The following is a 19,755-nucleotide window of genomic DNA, read 5'->3' as shown; positions in this document are numbered from 1 at the left end:
TAGGGGTAATCATTTAATTGGTAGGTGATTCATTATTTCTGATACCCATCCATCCATCTGTTCCCCCATTCTTTCTTCCAGACTAGATCTAGTATCTTCTTTGCTGAGGTTACAGAGGTTACACAATTTACAAGTTCTAGAGAAGGTGGAGAAAAATAATTAAATATTTCTAATTCTCATATTTTTTGGCAATGCCTTCCTATGCAATTAAACAGATTCATGTAAACATAAATAAAGTAAAAAATTAGTAATTTCTAAAGAAAAATTTTAAAGTCCAAAGGAAACATAAGTGTACAAATAATAAGATAAGCAAGGTAGTAAATAAACATCAAACCAGAAGCTGAATAAAATTTTTTGAGAGCTCAGAGTAAAATAAAGTTTTCTTTTCTTTCCATTATTTTGCATAAGAAGTTAAGCATATCATTAGTAACCTGTATTTAAAAAGAAAGTTTTAAATATATATTAATTAATCTATATTTTAGAAGTAATCTATATTTAAAATAAGCACCTACAATAACCATAGCTATGCCACTTATCTACATGAGCTTGAAGTTACTTTTTTCATCTGGGCCTGAGTTTCCCTCCTTTGAAAAATGAAGAAAATGTTTGTATTTGGTTTCTAATTTTTGTGAACTTTAGATGAGATAATTTATATACTGCATTTAGCAGGATGTATTTGCTCATGAATAGTTATTTTAAAATAAATAAGAGTATCCGATTCCTTTAATGTTTTGATGCATTTTTAAATTTTGTGACTGCTATGTCATTTCAGCTGATGTAAACTGAACAAGAAATCTCTAAGTCTTTGCCTGAATGAAGAAGGTGTTTTCTTCTCTTATGTAAGTATAAATAATAAAGAGGAGATTCAGGCTGTCAAAATTCTGGTTTTATATGAAGCAATTTTACAATTTTTCCTTTTCCCTAATATACACTGTACTGTTCAGAACTTTCTCAAAACATTAAAGAATTTCTCTCTTTTGACAATCTAAACTATTCGGCCATGCCCAATACATAGAGAGTCTAATGTTTTCAGACATGTTCAACTACTCCTTCATTTTTAATTGCAGTTCAGTCAGGACTCGGCAGTGAGATCCTTTTTCATGAAGTTTGATGTTTCTTCTTTTCCTACCAAAAAAATCTTGTTTCAATTTTTTAAATATATGAGTTGAATGTTCCTAATTTAGCATCTGTCACCTTGATCTCCACCTGGCCAAAACTCTTGTAACATCAAGAAGGATTTTCTTTGTCATTCCGTTTCTTGATGCCTTTTTAAAATGTTCTTTTTTTATTTATACTTGCAAAATCTTGGTCAGTAGAATTTCATCTTTAGGCTTAATTTTCTTATACCCTTAACTATCTGATTTCATTTTTTAAACAATTAATTATTAGAATAACAGGGTCTCTAAAGCCTTAAGAATCTATGAACTTTAAACCTCTGAGACAACCAGTTATGCTATTTCTACCTTGATTTCACAAGTTCAGAAATTATCATCAGAGTTTTAATGAAACTGAAGTAAAACTATTGAATCTAAGTAATATTTTAGACTTCAATGCTTGAGTCCATTATTTATAGACTAGAAGTAACTAATGTTTAAAAATGATAACATTTATGAATTTGGCATCATTTATGAGTTCCAAAGTTTTGTAGGATTATTATCATGAAAATTGGTTATTCTTGCTACTAATTTTTCAAGAGGCATTTATAAAATCATATCAACATTTAGAAAAGACTTACATGTCAAGGAAACAGTTTGAGGATGAAGATCATAGTTATTTTTTTCCCCCCAAACTACTGGAGGGTGTTGTAATTTTGTTTTAAAGCAAGAAAACTCAGTATTTAAAAGTGAAAAGTGATTCAGTGGAAGGTGTTTAGTATTGAATTCTGGATGTATTTCTAGCAGTTAATCTTTTAAAAAATTGTACTAAAAGGTAATAATGTCATATATAAACACTGCTCAACTATTCAAAGTATTACATGTAGGTGGAAACTTCTGTTCTGGGTGTAATTTCTGTGCCTGTTATTTCTGACTGTAGATAAATATAGAGGTAATTCAGAGGTGTCCCAGTTATATTCCAAGAGACTTTCCTCCATGTGTCTAATGATATGACAGAATTGGAAACTGACAAGAATGTTTTGCACTAGCCAGCTGACTCTACTTGATCAAAGGCTGTTCTTGGATAAAATGAACAGTGGGCTACCTCTCAAAAAATCCCATTTCAACCAGGGCTACGAACTTGAATCTAGAATACTTTTGAGAATAATTTAAAAATAAATATATGTGAAGTAGTAACAGCAGTTTGACATCTAGGTTTTAGCAAAGTCACTGTCCCATATAATTTATAACAGGAAAGAAACCACTGGGACAGAAAACATATGCAGTAGCACAATGTGGAGCTGTCACATCAGTTCAATGTCAGTCTCTGGCAAACCAAGGCAAGCACGTTCAGTTCGCCTACTTTTTCTTACACTTTCCACTCCCTCCTTCTCGACCATTCTCTATTGATTGCTGGACCTGACAAATAGCACAGGTTTAGCACAGAGTTAAGAGGCTTTTTGCCCACCTAATAATCACAAAATACCAGGCGGATTTCTAAACTTATGATGTTGCAAGAAGCAGCAGGCCACAGTGCTTCTAAGTCATGCATCTTACATGTTAACACTACGGTGTCATTAAGTCACTGAAGAGATTTATGCACCTGCAAACCCATGTGTGAGTCCTCCTGAATGAGATTTCTGGGTTGCACTTTCATTATTTCTTATGAGTTTCCTTACTGATCTTTATCTTAAGGCTTTGGGATAAGTAAATAAGCCATTTCATTTTTATTTCCCATTCCATGAAATGCTTCTCAAGTAATTCGATTAATGTTCAAAACCAATATTTGAGTAGGCGCATAATGTAATTAAAATTTCATAAAACTGCTATAATCATAGTAACTCAGTAATAAGCAAACTTATTTATCACACAAATGATTTCTTTGGATTTCTAACATGTGCTTTATTTCCCTAATGCAACATAAACAAACACATATACATGTGCATAGGTGTTTACGTAGGCATATACATATACACACACAAACACACACACACACACATGCACACATACACACAGACACACTCTCCTTCTTCCATGAAATTTGTTCTTTCCAGTTGACAATCAGTGTTTTCCACTAACAAAGAGCCAATGTTTTCTTGCAGATTAGTCTAGGCGTAACTTAACATGGTAAAGATAGATGGCTAAATTCCATTTGTATCTTCTGAATAAATGACTTATCATCCCCCAAATCTATCAGGTACTACGACTTAATATGGAATCAAATAATATTGAGATACCGAATGATACTGTTCCTTTGTACCCCAAACATATATCATTGATGCCGAACACTTCAGTTCTCATGTCCAGTGGAGACTTATATAATGCTTTGCGTCTATTACAGGTTCACATGCCTATGTATCTTTATTGTCTGATTCTTTAGCTTCCTTTACTCTTGGAAAGTTTGTGTGTCACTGATTTAATACAAACAAAAATGAAGAGGAAATCTGTTAAAAATCCAGATTCTTGGGCACAGGAATTCTGAGTAGATATAACTAGACTGGAACCCAAGAATCTGTATTTTTATAAGCTCCCCAAGTGAGTCTAATGCAGATGAAGGACTATTTTTTGGTAAACTGCCTGGGACTGGAATCCCATCTGCACACTAATTGCCTTGCACTTTCTCTGAGTCTATTGGCATGCTCCATTCATTGGAGACAGGCTGCTTCACACTGCGTCTGCCTTGAGAATGACACATCAGAGCAAAGTTTAGAAGAGTTGCTGTCTAGAAGAAATATCATGAAAATCACATATGTAGTTTTAAGCTTTATAATAGCCTCATTTTAACAAACTGAAATGAAGTTGGTGAAATGTAATCATAATAATACATTTTGTTCAACTCTATATATCTGAAACATTGTCATTTCCATATGTAATCAACAGAGAAATATTAATGAGGTAATTTGCATTCTTTTTTTTCATGCCTAATCTTTGGAATCCGGTATGAAATTTATACTTAACAGCCCATCTCAATTAAAAATAGCCCCATTTCAAATCATCAATAGCTACACATAGCAAAGTGCTATCATGTGGGATGGCTACAAGATAATGTTGTGTACTTTGTGTATATTTTCTAAAACCATGCCAGCATGTTCAAAAGTAAACAAATCACACCATGGCAAAATAGTGATTTGATAAGCCTCTTAATTTACATGTATCCACCAAAACCATAGGGAGCATTACAATGGCCAGAAACACATCAAACTAAATAGTGTTGCCAGGGTCTGATTACCTGAGATTCAGCCTGTGGGATATGAAGCTATTTATTTGCAGGCCCTTCTCTGTGTCCTGAGATTTGACCATGGATGTGGCTGGGTTTAGACAGCTCATTAACTGACCTTGGAATTCTGCAAAGCTGCAGATTTTCTAAACAAGCATTGGTAAAATAGTTTAGTTTACTGTTGGACTTAAAAGTACTCACAAAACACTGATGGAGTTTCACTTCCTTGTTTAGAATGTATTTTGATTGGTGTCTGGAAAGGCAAAAAATCAATTGCCACTGTTTACCGAGTGCCAACAATCGTACCAAGGAGAACCAGCACTTATCAAAGGCTTGTTATGTGCCGAGCACTGTTCGAAGAGCTCTGCACACATGATCCCACTGAATCCCCACAATGACCCACAGTGACAAGTACTTTTAATTATTCCCATTTTATAAATTTCAAGTAATGAAAACAAAGCAAAATAGAACAAAAACCCAAGGACCATAAAAATGGTGCTGCACGACCACAGACATTTTAGTGAATGGTCGAGCTGAGTTTGAGACCAGGCAGTTAGACTCTGGGGTCAACACCCTTAACCTCCAGATCAGAGTTTCTCTACCTTGGAATTATTGTCATTTGGGGGCAGGTAATTCTTGGTTGTGGGAGTCTCTCCTAAACATTGAAGGATGTTGAGTGATATCTGTGGCCTCTACCAACCTGATTCCACAAGGTCGTAATGACACAAATGTCTCCAGACGTTGCTAAATATCTCCTGGGGAACAAAGTCACCTCTGGTTGAGAGCCAGTGCTCTGTATGAACTGCTTTGCTATCACAACTAGGGAACTTCTACTAGGTTCCAAGATAATAGAGCAGTAGGAAGAAGTGATGAGAGGGGGCCTCAATCCAAGGAATGAAAGTAGCTTCTAGAAGCTCTGAGATCCAGGAAACCAATTCTCCCCAGAACCTCCCTGAGGAGCTGCCCTGTGACACCTTGACTTGAGCCCAGTAGAACTTGTTTTCCACTTCTGAACTCTTGAACTGTAAGAAAACACATGGATGCTTTTTTAACTCACCAAGGTCATGGTCATGTGTAATAGGGGCACAAAAACTAATAATACATATTTGGGCCAAACTTACATCAGCAGCTCTGTTGAGTGAGATTTCTTATTTTCATTTCTATGATTACGATATGGCACATTGGAATTTTTAAATAACTTGACCAAGGCCCTAACATCAGCACAAGTGGAGCCACAATTTAAAATTAGGGCCAGCGGACAACAAAATCTAGGCTTTTCTCACTCACCATAAGGAGGCCCATTCACTTCCCAATATCCAGATATAATACCATATTTAGTCAACCGTAACTGTTTACAGGTAGGATACATAAACAACACTCTTTGAAGGACAAGGGGACAAACACTCCTTTCTATGTAGAAAAAATGCTTGGGAAAAGTTACGGTAACGTTGCTTTTTCACCTCTGCTGTTAGTACACACCACAGGAGGGCATTCTGGTGATCTTCCCATCAGTCTGGAACAGAGAATCTTAGCCATGTGGAGAAGACAGAAAGTCAGAACCTTCAGTGAATACAGACCAATGTTCTTGAACAGCTGTGCTGCCACTGATGCTGATCATTTTGAATGGCATATTCATTTCTCAACTTCTGGAAAATCTATCTGTACAAAATTTCCTCTAAGGAAAAAAAAAACTTAGGTCTGATTTAAAAATTCAGGCTTGCAATCAGCACTCATTTTAGCATTATGATTAAGCAGCAGATTGATCTGACCTATGTGCCCTGCTTGCAAGACAATTAAAATCCTAGAAGAGGCATTAACAAATCCTTGAATGAAGTAATATCATAGTTAATAAAAATGTTCTCATTATGCAAAGGTCTTATTATTAGAAGTATGTTTAAGGGTTATTTGCATTTCTAAATATTTGGCTTCTAGCAGCATTGATGTTTACAATCTGTTTTTTTTTTTCTTCTTTGTCCTTTTTGCCTATTCTTTGAATCATTTTCTCACTTTGGATGGGTTGATCACATGGCAAGTGAAAGCATGGACTTGGGAGTGAGACAGCTATAGAGTCGAGTCCTGCAGCCTGCATTACCAGCTCTGTGAACCTGGGCAAATTTTCAAACATCTTATCTTGAAGTCATAGTTTCCTCATCTGTCAGGTGAAGATGCAGAACCTATTTCCGATGGTTGCCATGGGAATCCAGATATAACACAAGACAGCCAGTCAGCAAAGTGTTTGGTCATTCTAAGATGCCTCTCAATCTGTTCCAATTGATTTTTTTTTTTTTTTTGGCCTATATGTGGGATTTCTATTGTAACCTTGATTGGTGCTATTTGCATCATAAATATTCCTTCTCTTTTTGTTCCTAAAACTCTTCCTGCAGTTTTCATTTTAAGGAATAGACCTTGATCCTTTCATCCAATCACCCAAGTAGGAACTGTCACCAAAACCTCCTTCCCTCTGGTCACCTAGTAAAGAGTCCCCACTCTCCCTAAAAATTGGAAAAATTTTGGTATTGCTGCTCATTTGCTTCATGAGCTCAGACCTTCTTCATTTCATTTACATCTCTCAGATCTGTGCTGCTTATACTTTGCCCATTGGTCACCCATTCTCCATACCCTATCACCATGGTCTTTTGGTATAATGAGTTTATAACCCATTCATTCTCTGTCTTAAAAATCTCCAACAGCATACAAATCTCCTTAAAATCTCCAACAGCACACATATCACCCATAGGATGGGTGTTATGATTTTTAAGGTGACCTGAAAGCTACTGGAAAGGAACATTTCCAATTGGGGAACTCCAGACTCCTGTCTTAACCATTAGTAACTGCTTCTACCTGTTAAGAGTAGCTATCTACTAGAATGACCTCAGTGTCACTTATATATAATAATGCTCCAGTCTCCAGGCATTCTCCAGACAAATCAGAACAGAATCTCTGTGTCCAAGAAGTACTATTTTGTTTTGCTGTAGCATTTTCTAAAGTTTCAATTACTGTGTTTACTAATTTTTCTTAGTACTAGGGATTGAACCCACAATTGCTTTACCACTAAGCTACATCCCCAGACCTTTATATTTTGAGACAGGGTCTTAGTAAGTTGAGTAAGTTGTTCTTGAACTTGCAATTCTCCTGTCTCAGCCTCCCAAGCCTCTGGGATTATAGGCCTGTGACCCAATGCCAGGCCTCAGTGTTTTCCAATTTAAAAATTTTTTCAAAATTCAACAAAAGAGAATGGTACAATGAATCTCTGTATACGTATCACCAACATTTGACAATTATCAAAATCATGCCCTACTTATTGATCTATACTTTTATTTGTTTAAATAATTTAACACAAATCCCAGGCATTACCATTTCACAAATAATTATTTGTGATACATTAGTTCTTTATCTGTGGAGTTCACAAATGACAGAAATCATTCTTTGCTGTCATCTACTACTTATACCACAGTATGTCTTTCTAATTTTATCCAAAATGAAGGGTTTTTTTGGCAGATAAAAAATTGCCTTCTTTGAGCCAGAATCAAATAATCCCAACTAACATATTTACTTATTCAATCCATTAAATCTTTATAATTCTAGACTAGACTTTCCACTAAATTCCCTTCTTTCCCATGCCAATGATTTATTCTGTGACAGACTGATTGTGTTGTACATTATACTGCTTTCTGGATTTATCTGTGCATTTCCTAAAGGTTTCATTTGACTCCTTTCTTTCCTGAATTTCCTGTTGTTAAACATCCCAGATCCTGTTCATGTCTAGCTAAGGTTGGGAGTGGCTCATCCTTCATTCTTACAAGCTCCTTGACTTACCTCGAGTGCATTATGCTCTTGTATGTAGTTATGTCAATATCCTGGAATGTCCATTGAGCTTATCTCCTCATGAGGGTCAATATGCCAGGTGCACTTCTCACCTCACTACCACCCTGTCAAGAGGAGGCTGAAGCTAAAAGAAATTAACTAACACTGACCTGACTCCCATATCTATGTTCTTAGGACTACACTGGATGTTGCTGTATTTTCATTTAAGACTCAGGGAAAGCATTGCTTTAAATGGGAGCAGAGACTGCCTACCAAGCTGTGCTAAGAACCATATTCTCCCCAAACACCATGGTATACCTGCATCAATATCTGGTTATGATTGTCACTTTTCTTCTACCAAGGACAGACCAATGCTGTTGCAATGAGAGCCACTAACCACATGAGATTATGGAACAATTCAGGTGTGGCTGTTCCAAACTGAAACCCCCGGTAAGTATAGCAGATGCACTGTTTTTTTAAGACTCAATATAAATAAATAAATAAATAAATAAATAAATCCATTCATACTTTAAAAACTGATTTGCACACGAAAATAACAATATATTTGAAATAATAAATTAATATTATGAAAATGAATTATCTTTTTTTGTTCAGTTTGTTTGAATGTGGCTATCAGAAAATTTAAAATTACAAATGCAGCTCCCATTATATTTTGATTGGTCAGTGCTGCCATAGACCCTGAACACCTGAAGGGCAAAAGAGTCTGTCATTTCTGCACTTCTAATCGCTGCCGGTTTCATAGCAGACACATAAGAAATGTAAGATAAATGTCAGACTCTGAAGATTCAAAACAGAAGTCACAAACTCAGAAGTATAACTGGTATATTGTCAGCGTTCTCTCATTTCCTGTAAAATATTGACTATTTTTAAAAATTCACATTACACTTCTTTAAACTGATTATACTCTTTACTTGACGATATTGGCATTAACATTCTCAAATAAATATATTATGAACAGCAAGAAAAAGAATAGCACTGTTGTATATTTTAGGCATAAAATGTATGGAAAAGGTAGAAGATAAATATCACTGTCCACAGAATAAATGACCTGTACTTGGATAGAACTGCTTTAAAAATCAAGCATAGTGGTCATAAATCTCCTCAAGTTCAAGTGCTACGACTTCTGGAGAGGCCGACTTTCCGGCTTTTGACCTGAAAGCCAAGCACTGAAAGCACAGGTCTGAGTCACAAAAGCAAAACCCTTGTAGACAGTGAGGATTTGACAGGACTTTTTGAAGTATCCACAGAGGTGAGGAGATTGTCAATGACAAGTACACTCAACAGAACACAGTGTTCCTTCCTCACAAAAGCTTCATCAGCTGAAAAGGTAAGACCCAAGATAAGGTAGAAACGTGTCCTGCAGTCTCTGGCACTTGTAATTCAAATATCCATCTACCATCTATGTGTAAACACACACACACACCAAGACACAGAGATCAAACAGCAGGCCCTTTCTCAAGAGATCTCAATGAAGAAAATTCTTTCTGAATCAGCTGGAGGCAAAATGAATCTCTATTTTGTTTATCATCTGTCCATCTTATCATGATTTATAAGCATCTGTCTCTGCACTGTGGCGATGTCTCAGAAGCAGGCTAGAGAAAACACTGGCTTGGTTGGACTAAGGAAGCCAAGGTATGTGCAGCAGCATTGGGGTGTGGGGGGGGCCTCTGGGAAGTAACTGGATGATGAGGGCTCTCATTTCATCAATAGATTCATCCATTGATTATAAGAAGGAGGTGAAAACTGTAGGCAGGTAGGGCACACTGACAAGAAGCAAGTCATTGTGGGTCTGCTTTGGGGTACTATATTCTTGTCCCTGGCCCCACCCCCCCTCCCTTCTCACTTCCTTTGCCCGAGCTTATAACTTTCCCCCCTCTACCCTTCCACATGGTGTTCTGTCTCACCTCAGGCTCCAGTCAGTGGAGCAGCTGATCATGGACTGAAACCTCTAAACCATAAGCCCAAATAAATTTTTCCTCCTCTAACTCATTTTCTCAGGTATTTGTCCTAGCAACGAAAAGCTGACTCACATACCTTGTCAGTTTGAAAGAAATGAAGATTTGATGATCTTTTCCCATATTTTCCCATCATTATCCTATTATTACTGTGGCTAGGAATATCCAAATCTTCACTGCAGTTTAATGGGCTCATGATTACACTGCTTGAAGCACCCAGCCTCACCTTAGAGCATTTTTATGAATACTGTGTCATCTTACCATGACTGAAAACAACAACAACAAAACTAAACAGCTACATTTAAATACTGATAACTACACAATCCATGTTAGAAGAACAGTGTCTTATATAAATTCTTATGAAAACAAACCAAAGAAAACCTAAAATCTGGGTTGCAGTTGAGATACATAAATACATTCCTTCCCCAACTGTTCTCTCAAGAAAACTATGAAAGAACCTTTCATTCTACAATGGAGTTTTAATTGTCCAGAATATAGAATTAAGGTATCAGAGTGGCTCTCCACCTATACCCTCATTATCCTGCTTATTTAAGTTTTCTCTGCAGTAGGGAAGAAACTGACCTGGCCACCGGTGGAATTTGTATTACTGTATTTGTAAGTTAGACCTTTAATTATGAGAGTCAATGCAGGAAATTGATGAAGGAGCCAAATTCAATTAATGGCCCATACTATTTGACTACGTAAAAGAAATCAGAGCTATATCATTTGAAAATATTATAATATGACTCACTTTATTATACACCTGGATTATGACTTTCATCCCCTCAATTTCCAGTTGAGTCTAATTGGTAGATACCTCCATGGGTGAAATTAGTTTGAGTAATAATACTCAGAGTTCATTCATGGATAAGAAAAACATATTCCAATGGTTTTAATAAAAGGTCATATTTATTCAGTGCTTATATAACAGGGATGAATTGTGTTATATTTTTGAATCATACTATTTACCAGTCATGGCTAAGAAAGTAAGTAACGTTGTTACTACCCCCTTATTTTTGCAAAGAAGGAAACCAAGGTAAAGGGACATTAAAAAGCTTGCCAAAACAATCAAGAATACAAGTCACAATAAATGTCGGAGAGGATGTTGGGGGAAAGGTACACTCATACACTGCTGGTGGGACTGAAAATTGTTGTAACCACTCTGGAAAGCAATATGGAGATTCCTTAAAAAAATCTGGAATGGAACCACCATTTGACCTCGTTATCCCACTCCTTGGTATATACCCAAAGGACTTAAAATCAGCATAGTGCAGTGATGCAGCCACATCAATGTTTATAGCAGCATGATTCATAATAGCTGAGCTATAGAACCAAACTAGGTACCCTTCAACAGAGGAATGGATAAGGAAAATGTGGGATACATGAACAATGGAATATTGCTCAGCCAGAAAAAGAATGACTTTATGACCTTTGCCAATAAATGAATGGATGTGGAGACTATTATGCCAAGTGAAATAACCCAAGTCCCCAAAACCAAATGTCAAATATTCTTTCTGAAATGTGTCTGCTAACACACAACAGGAGTGGAAAGGAGACAGAAATAGGAAAGACTGTGGAATGATTCTGATATATTTCCTATATACATATATGAATACACCAGTGAATATCTACATCACATACAACCACAAAACTGGAATCCAAATTAGAATAAGATGTACTCCATATTTGTATAAATATGTCAAAATATTCTTTACTGTCATGTAAAAAGAGCAAATTGTAAAAAAAAAAAAAAAAAGAAAAAGAAAAAAGAAAAAAAGAAAGGAAAAAAAAGCTTGCCAAAGTCATAGTTTTCTATGTAGTGGGTCTGGTATTCCCTCCTGATGAGTGTTTTCAGGATATGTTCTCTTTACACCTAAACCATAAACTTTGCATGGCTTTGATCTAGAACAGTCAAAATAGTAGGACAAGGAAGCAATCACTATGAGAACCTGTCCTGTTAGTCCAGTATGTTCTAATCAACGCAATTTTTGCTGATTTAACTACTCTACCTTCAAATTTTTGCAGATTTAAGTACTCTACTGTTACCAAGTCGACCACAGGAGGATCAACAATGAGATGTTACTGGGGGGAAAGAAAAGATGACCTTGCTGAAGAAAATAATAAAGTCATTATTCATAGTCTTTATCTGTTAACAGAAGAGACTTGGATATGTTTTCCAATTAGTCTTGATTTTTTAATGTGTTTTGTTTATATGAGATCCAACACAATCCTCTTTTGGTCCCCACAGATGGGCTGAGATGGTACTTCTTAGCAGCCAAGTGACTTCATTCAAGGCTGTCTTAGAGAACTCGCTCTCCACATATTTCAGAAACCTTTATCTATTTCATATAGCATGTCACGCAGAACAGCCTGTGGATAGAATATTTTGCTCCAGGTAAAGCTGCTCAAATCCTCAGCTGAATATATAGTAAACAGAAAATTACACAGGAAGCTGCTGCGAGAACATCTGGTCTTTGTCAACAGTGAATCCTCCACACTGTACAGCGTCATTAGTGATGGGCTCCCTAGATTCAAACACAGGACCATGAGTGTTCACATAAGCTCCAGGGACTCAAAAATTTGCCCTGGTCAGGGCTGGATGACAGGATCTGGCCTCATTTAAAGGTGTGGAGAAGGTGGAGGAGGGTGCCTGGCATGTCAAATAATTGATTTTCTTAGGAGAAGCAACACTATTCCTGCCCAAAGCTGGGATCTTATCATTTCAGTGAGTCAGATCATTAAATTTGAATTATGGCCCTTAACAATTCACGAGGCTAAAATTATAAAAAGTTGGTCTCTTGCCAGTAGAATTAAACCCCATACTACTTCATTTTCAGCTAGAATAGTCAAACATATGTGTCACATAACAGCCTTCCCGGTGCAATGAAGATGCAAATTGAAAGCTACAAGTTATAGCCCTCAGCAATTTTTACCTTTATATTTGGGGTATTACAGATTATTAATATGTAATTCACTTGAGATTCCTGATGTTTCCCCTGCCTGGAGAGATGTGAGAATACTATGAGGGTACGTTACCTTTAATCTCCATACAAAACTGTCCTTGGTGGCCAAAGACCGTTTTTCTATTTGTAGCACATTCTTCTTCTTCTTCTTTTAAATGGATGAATGGTTTATGTGTGGAGCATATTTAGCCAGCTGCTTACATGCCTTTCAACTCTAAGACTGAAAGAACTTGTTGAAGGTAGTCTCCTGAAGTGGTCTGTAAAAAGCCATGGATTCTGGTGGTGATGCCCTGTCTAACCCCCTGCCACGTTGCACCTGGCTCATCTGTGAGAACCAAAGACTGCATTGGAAATGACATCACGGAACTACAGAGATTAGGTGAGAATCATCGTGGCTTCTACTGCGCTATTGGCATGCTTTCGGGGAGGTGGTTGCTATACAAGAAGTCCAGCTATCCTGCGAGTTGTGAAGGAGCCCAAGACACTCAGGTGAAGAGGCTATGTAAAGAGCAAGAGGAAGACAGAGCCAGAGGGAAATGGCCAGCCCTCTGCTGGCTGGTCCAGTCATGCCAACTGAAAGGTTAGACACGTGGGTAAAGAAGTCACCTTACTCATGTCAATCCCCAAAGATGGCGCACAGAGAAACAAAGGGACACAGCCAATAACCAGAAAGAAGGTCCTAGACACATCACCTCAACTGCTCTATTCTAATCATCTTCACATCCAAAGTCACCCTAGCCAAGGCCCCCAGCCATCAGGAAGTCAAGTCCAAACTACTTTGCCAGAATTCCAAAGAGAATCAAGAGCATAATACACAGTGACTGTTTTCTATCACCAAGTTTGCTGTGTTTTACACACCAATAGCTAGCTAGCTAACAAAATGGATTTACTATACTGCTGGGGTTGTGGCTCAGTGGTGGAGCACTCACCTCGCATGGGTGACGTACTGGGTTCCATCCTTATCAACACATAAAGATACATAAACAAAATAAAGGTATTGTGCCCATCTATAACTAAAAAGTATTTTTTTAAAAAAGTGGGTTTACTACAAACTTTAAGGTCCAATGTGGAATCTGTTCTGCTGGGACTTCAAAAGAGAGCTGACACGGCCCTTTCAAGGGAGAGCTGTGTTCACATACAAGTTTTATCAAGAAATTTCTTTTATAACCAACCCAAGTTTTCTATGCTACCTGGAGAGCTCATTCTTTTTAGACCTCTTTGATTCCCAGAAATGTAGGGAATATCATCACAGACTTTACAAAATAACACACTTTATATCCAAAGGTCATTCTCATGTCACCATCCATAGTTTGGAGAAAAAGAGAAACCTTTGGAGTCAGGTAGACTTCCGACTTCCATTTGGATTTCAACTCTGCTAGTTCAAAATGTGTGGTCTTCTTCCATGAGTCTGTCAATCTCAATGAATTTCAGATTCCCACTCTTGTAACATGGGAGTCATGCTGCCTGTTTTACCTATTTGTTCTGAGTTTTGATATGAATCAAAGGAAGTTACCTGCATAGCACTGTGCTAGGTGTAATAAAGGGAAGGTATATCATTTGTCACTTTCTGCCCTTTATATCTTCACTCCTCTGCTTCAGACTCTTCATGCTTTTCACAAACCTTTTCAGGTGAAGCAACCAATAGTAAACATAAGGAGGTAATCCATATGTTAAATAGCTTGATCTAGCCACTCCACACTCTATACATATTTGAACATCATAATATATCCACTTTTTTTAAAAAGTGTGTCTGTATATATGTGTGTGTTTGTGTGTGTGTGTGTGTGTTTGTATGTGTATTTAGTTATCAATGGACCTTTATTTTATTTATTTATATGCAGTGCTGAGAATGGAACCCAGTTCCTCCCACATGCCAGGCAAGTGCTCTATTAATCACAACCCAGCCCCATGTATCTACTTTTTATCTGTCAATTTAAAGTCAAATTATTATTTTTTAAACCTGGACATCATAATTTGCCTAATGTGAGTCAAGATCTGAGGTGTCAACTCTGAAAGGAAAATGCAGACGACTTTGTTCTACCTTTTGGGTTATTTGTCACACAAGAAAAAGAGGAAGAAGAAAGTAAGGAAAGAAGGAAGGAAGAGGGAAGGAAAGCATCACTCTAGTCTATCAATTACCTGAGTCAAAGAAGATATTCATATTCAGGAATATAAGCTGCTATCCTGAACCCTGAATTTAAGATAAATAGGTGCTCATTGATTTTTTTTCTAATTGAATAGAGGTTTAGAAGAAGAGTTGGCAATGACTTTAGGATGCATAAGGATAAGTTCTTTTTCTAAAATGCATAATGGAATTTGGAGGGAGAAAGCTTTGGGGGTCCTTTCCCTTAGCATAGCATTTATGTTAAAATGTCACAAACTTGGTCATTTTAACAGAGGAAAAATGAAGACTAACGTAATAGCTGTAAGATATATTGAGCATCACTCATTTCTGAGTACTGCCCTATGTATATCAGGAGAAGGGGCTGTTATGCACAGACAGCTCTTGTTGGCATCAGCGGCCACAGAGATAGGAATTGACATCAGAGGCATCCTCTCAGAATACAAAGGACAGCCACATATACTGTATATCAAATGTATAATAAACCGAGTGTATGAATGTAGATAATTAACATCCAAAGAACCATCGTAACTTAGGAGTTTACAGACCCGTAAATTTAGAATGTTGCTAGTAGACTAATCAGCAATGCAGAGAGTGGAGAATGAAATAAGGCCTCGGCCACACTGCTATCGCACAGCACAATGTCACTTTGTGTGGATTTGCAAATTTGAAGCTACATCACTTTATACACAAATAAGAAGCTGCATAATAAACAGGAAGAGTGAGAATGATAGTTCATGAGTAATAAATTAGCCTTACTTTGTAATAAACACATGCTAAATAAGGGAGCTGAGTTTAAATAAATTTGACACATATCCAATACTGACAGTAATTGTGTGAAGCACATGTGCGGCATTACCTTCTCAGCCAGCCCAGCTACTGACCATCCAGCCACGCGTTATTTTTAAGAAATCATTTATTTGAATAGTGAAAACATATTTTATGGCCTAATCAAAACAGGACTCGGTTTCTTTGGATAAGTCATTTGGGAAAAACAATTTAAGACAGATTCTGGAAATTTGTTAGCAGGAAAAGTGTTCAGTCTACTGACACTAAGGAAAGTGGTTACTTACTTTTTAAAAAATAAACATGTATCTAGAATGGTAGATGTTTTATATTTTTGTGCAGTATTTATCTGTATCTGAAATAGACTAGTAACCTCTCCAAGGGGTTTTGGTGACCCTTAAGAATGGGATTTTATAATATTGGACTTGAAATTCTCCAGTCACTTAAAAATCTGTCACTCAGCCGGTAGATATCAAGAGAAAACAATGAAATGCCCTTGTTCCAAAACAATTGCTGCTTCTCTACAATTTACTCGAAATTTATTTAACATTCTAGATTCAGTGCAACCCCAGAGAGGATTACACTTGACAATTCTACTACCATTAAAAACAATTAAATGCACCAATAGCTTCATATTGTGTCTGCACAAAGGCAAAAACATGACACAACAAAACAGGCATGTCTGGTACACAGATCGGTTATTTACAATGTGGGAGATTGTTTAAAAGGGAACTGATTGCAGTAATGTCTTTTAGCATGATGTCTTTTTTTTTTTTTTTTTACATCTGTCTGATCTGTCACAATGAAGAGACAGTTACAGCTGACTTAATCACTAGACCCCAATCAAAAGTTATCACAGTTTGGACAGTTGGGCTTTTTTCTGCCATATTTGTATATTCATTCGAAGAAGTGGTTTTGAATGGTGCCTGTGAGTCTTGCCTGTGTCATAGCTGTCAAGGATTGTGGATGCTACAGAATTATGAATAACATTACAGGATACAGACGGATTTGAAGCTGAGCCCAGAGGAATGTAAACAGGAGGGGTTTTGGAATGAAGGCTTTAAAAAAATGAGTCCAGTTGCTTTTTTTCCATGGGAACATGTGTTGGTCTGGCCATGTTTTACTGCTTTTGGAGAATTTATATGTATTTTAACCACATATATCTTTATCTATATTTAGATTTTGCTACTCAGGGGACATTCAACAATGTCTGGAGATATTTTTATTTGGCATAGCTTGGGAACAAGAAGGGAAATGCTACTGGCATCTACCGGGTAAAGATGGGAATACGGCTAAACACCCCATAATTCACAGGGTGCCTGCCACAGTAGGGAATTATCTGACTCAAATCACAACTGCACCAACTTTTAGAGACCCTGGTTTAGATTCACAGCCGCATTAGTTAAAAATGAGGAAGGAGCCACTGTATTTTCCTTACAGGATCTTAAGTCCTCAAGTGCCAAATTCAATAATGGAGAGCTCATCCCATATGCTTATGCAAGTCCTGTATTTTTGTCTGTTTACATTATTAAGAGAACAGAAAGCCTTTTGTGAGACTCTGCAAACACTAAAACCAGTTCAAGTCTCTATGTCAGGATCCTTAACAAAATAGAGTCAAGTAGACATCAGCTTAATGGACCAAGAGGCTCACGGTGAAATTTCATGTGCATCAAATGAATGTTTTAATTCTGTTTTCTCCACACTTTCCCAACTTCATGTTCCTCTGGCTCTTCATTTTTCCCTTTACTTTTCTTTCGTAATCCCTCTGATGTGATAGAAAAAAACTTAAACTCCCCCATTCTTAGTGCAGTTGAACTCATTTGAATTCTATAGAAATAATATCCATGGAGTGTTTTTATATTCATTGAGAAAGGTTGTTTTTTTTTTCTCCCACAAACATCTTAGCATATGACCAGAGTGAAAGAATCATAAATTGTTAATTTATTTTTTGAATTTGGATAGGTGAAGAACTAAGGCTTTCTGGCAGGACTATAGACAACTAAATGAGACAAGCTTAGTGTTAGCAGAGAAGAGAGTGTTGGTGGAGAATGACTCACATTCCAGCTTTTCTAGTGTGGAGCTTCAGAAACTATTGACAGGTTAAGACCACATGTGGAGGCTGGCTATAACAGACCAGGGAGAGAAAAGCAGGCTAGTGAGAGAATTTCTACTTTGTTAGGAGACAAGAATTCTTGAATATTTAAGAGCAAGGGAATGCTGCAAGCAAACAGGTGCACACATAAGATTGATGTGGAAAACAGTAAACAGTGGACAGAATGGACTGGGAGGAAGAAAATAGACATGAGAGACTAGCAAGGGAAGGGGAGCCTGAATTGGAGGGTGGTCCTGGGGAAGATGGAGGAGGATATCAGTCTATGAGACGGAGAGAAATGTGTTCAGGTGGTGTGGGATTGCATACAGAGCATGCAAAACAAGGCTGGATTCAATCAGGGGTGATTCAGGACTTCTTAGAAGATGGTAGACCTAATAAAAGAAATCTGAATTCAGAAGGATGAGCAGCAAAGGGAAATATAATGAGGTCCATTTTGGACTTAATAAACTTGAGATATGAGGGAGACCTTGAAGTAGACATTCCTATCGTGCGATTCACAATATTCAAATAAAACAAAAGAGAGAGGTTAGAGATGAAGGAATAATTTGGAGAAGCTGAGGGTCATTTAAATGGAACGGATACTTCAGAGCCACAGGAATTGGTTGAGATTACAGGGAGGGAAGAACAGAGAAAACAGATAGGACCTTGGGGGATGCACTCATTCAAGGGCATGAAAATGGAACAGGAACAAGTGAAAGAGAGGAGAAGGAATAAATAGGATATCACTGTGAGATAAAACCTGAGCAAAGATGAGAAATGAGGAAATAAGGGGGTAGCAGAAATGAAGAGAGACAGAAAGAGAAAGGCTGAGAAAATGTTGGCAGATAAATTATTAGGAGGCTTGCCAGGTGCAGTGGCTCATGCCTATAATCTCAGCAGCTTAGGGGGTTGAGGCTGGCGATTACAAGTTCAAAGCCAGCTTCAGCAAAAGCAAGGCTCTAAACAACTCAGTGAGACCCTGTCTCTAAATAAAATACAAAATAGGGCTGGGAGCTGAGTTTAAATAAATTTGACACATATCCAATACTGGCAGTGGCTCAGTGGTTGAGTGCCCCTGACTTCCATCCCTGGTATTCCCCCACACACACAAAAAAAATTATTAGGAGGCTGTCAATATGTTAGTGGGGGTACAGAAGAAACTAGGTTGTAAAATCTGTAGAGATGAGAGAGGGCACAGATACTAAGAAAGGAAACAAAGTCAAAAAGGAATGGGGGTGTGTAGGAGAGGATACAGTTCTAGGCTGGAGGCTTCAAAGTCTCTGTATAGCATTAAAAATCCCAAATTACCACCCTCAGATAATAAACGACATCTTCTTCAGCTCTTTGTTTTTCCTTCTAATCCTGAACTGCAGCAATGGCAATGAAAATTTAAACATGAAAAACAGAAATGAGAGGAAACATGACCAGTGCTATATAGTCATAAACGAAGCAGATATACCAACATTTCAGGCTTATGCTTTAGAAAATAAGGCAAGAACAACATATAACTCCAGATTTTTTTTTTTTTTTTTTTTTTGGCCATGGTTTCTAAATTCCTAAGATGCCACTAACCAAATCCTCCGTTCATGCTTCCTTTCAGGTTTTTTTTTTTTTTTTTTTTTTTTTTTTTTTTCAGTAGGGGGAATTGAATCCAGGGCTTTGCATATGCTGGGCAAGTGTTCTACCACTGAGCTACATTCC

At 37.2% G+C, this 19,755-nt stretch overlaps 1 protein-coding gene and 1 long non-coding RNA gene across 5 annotated transcripts in view; one reads left to right on the top strand and one right to left on the bottom strand.

The window, feature by feature from the left end:
• Gpc6 (glypican 6) overlaps positions 1–19,755 on the bottom strand; it is a 1,046,794-nt gene that overhangs the window by 421,999 nt on the left and 605,040 nt on the right. The gene's annotated exons all lie outside the window — the stretch shown is intronic.
• On the top strand, positions 9,573–12,274 carry LOC144365186 (uncharacterized). Its single transcript, XR_013423471.1, has 2 exons — positions 9,573–9,768; positions 12,117–12,274. It is a non-coding gene; the product is annotated as an uncharacterized LOC144365186 (long non-coding RNA).

The sequence above is a fragment of the Ictidomys tridecemlineatus genome, chromosome 6 (genome assembly GCF_052094955.1).
Source record: "Ictidomys tridecemlineatus isolate mIctTri1 chromosome 6, mIctTri1.hap1, whole genome shotgun sequence".
NCBI lineage: Eukaryota > Metazoa > Chordata > Mammalia > Rodentia > Sciuridae > Ictidomys > Ictidomys tridecemlineatus.
The sequence above is the reverse complement of the archived record's forward strand: the minus strand, read 5'-3'. Positions and strand labels throughout refer to the sequence as shown.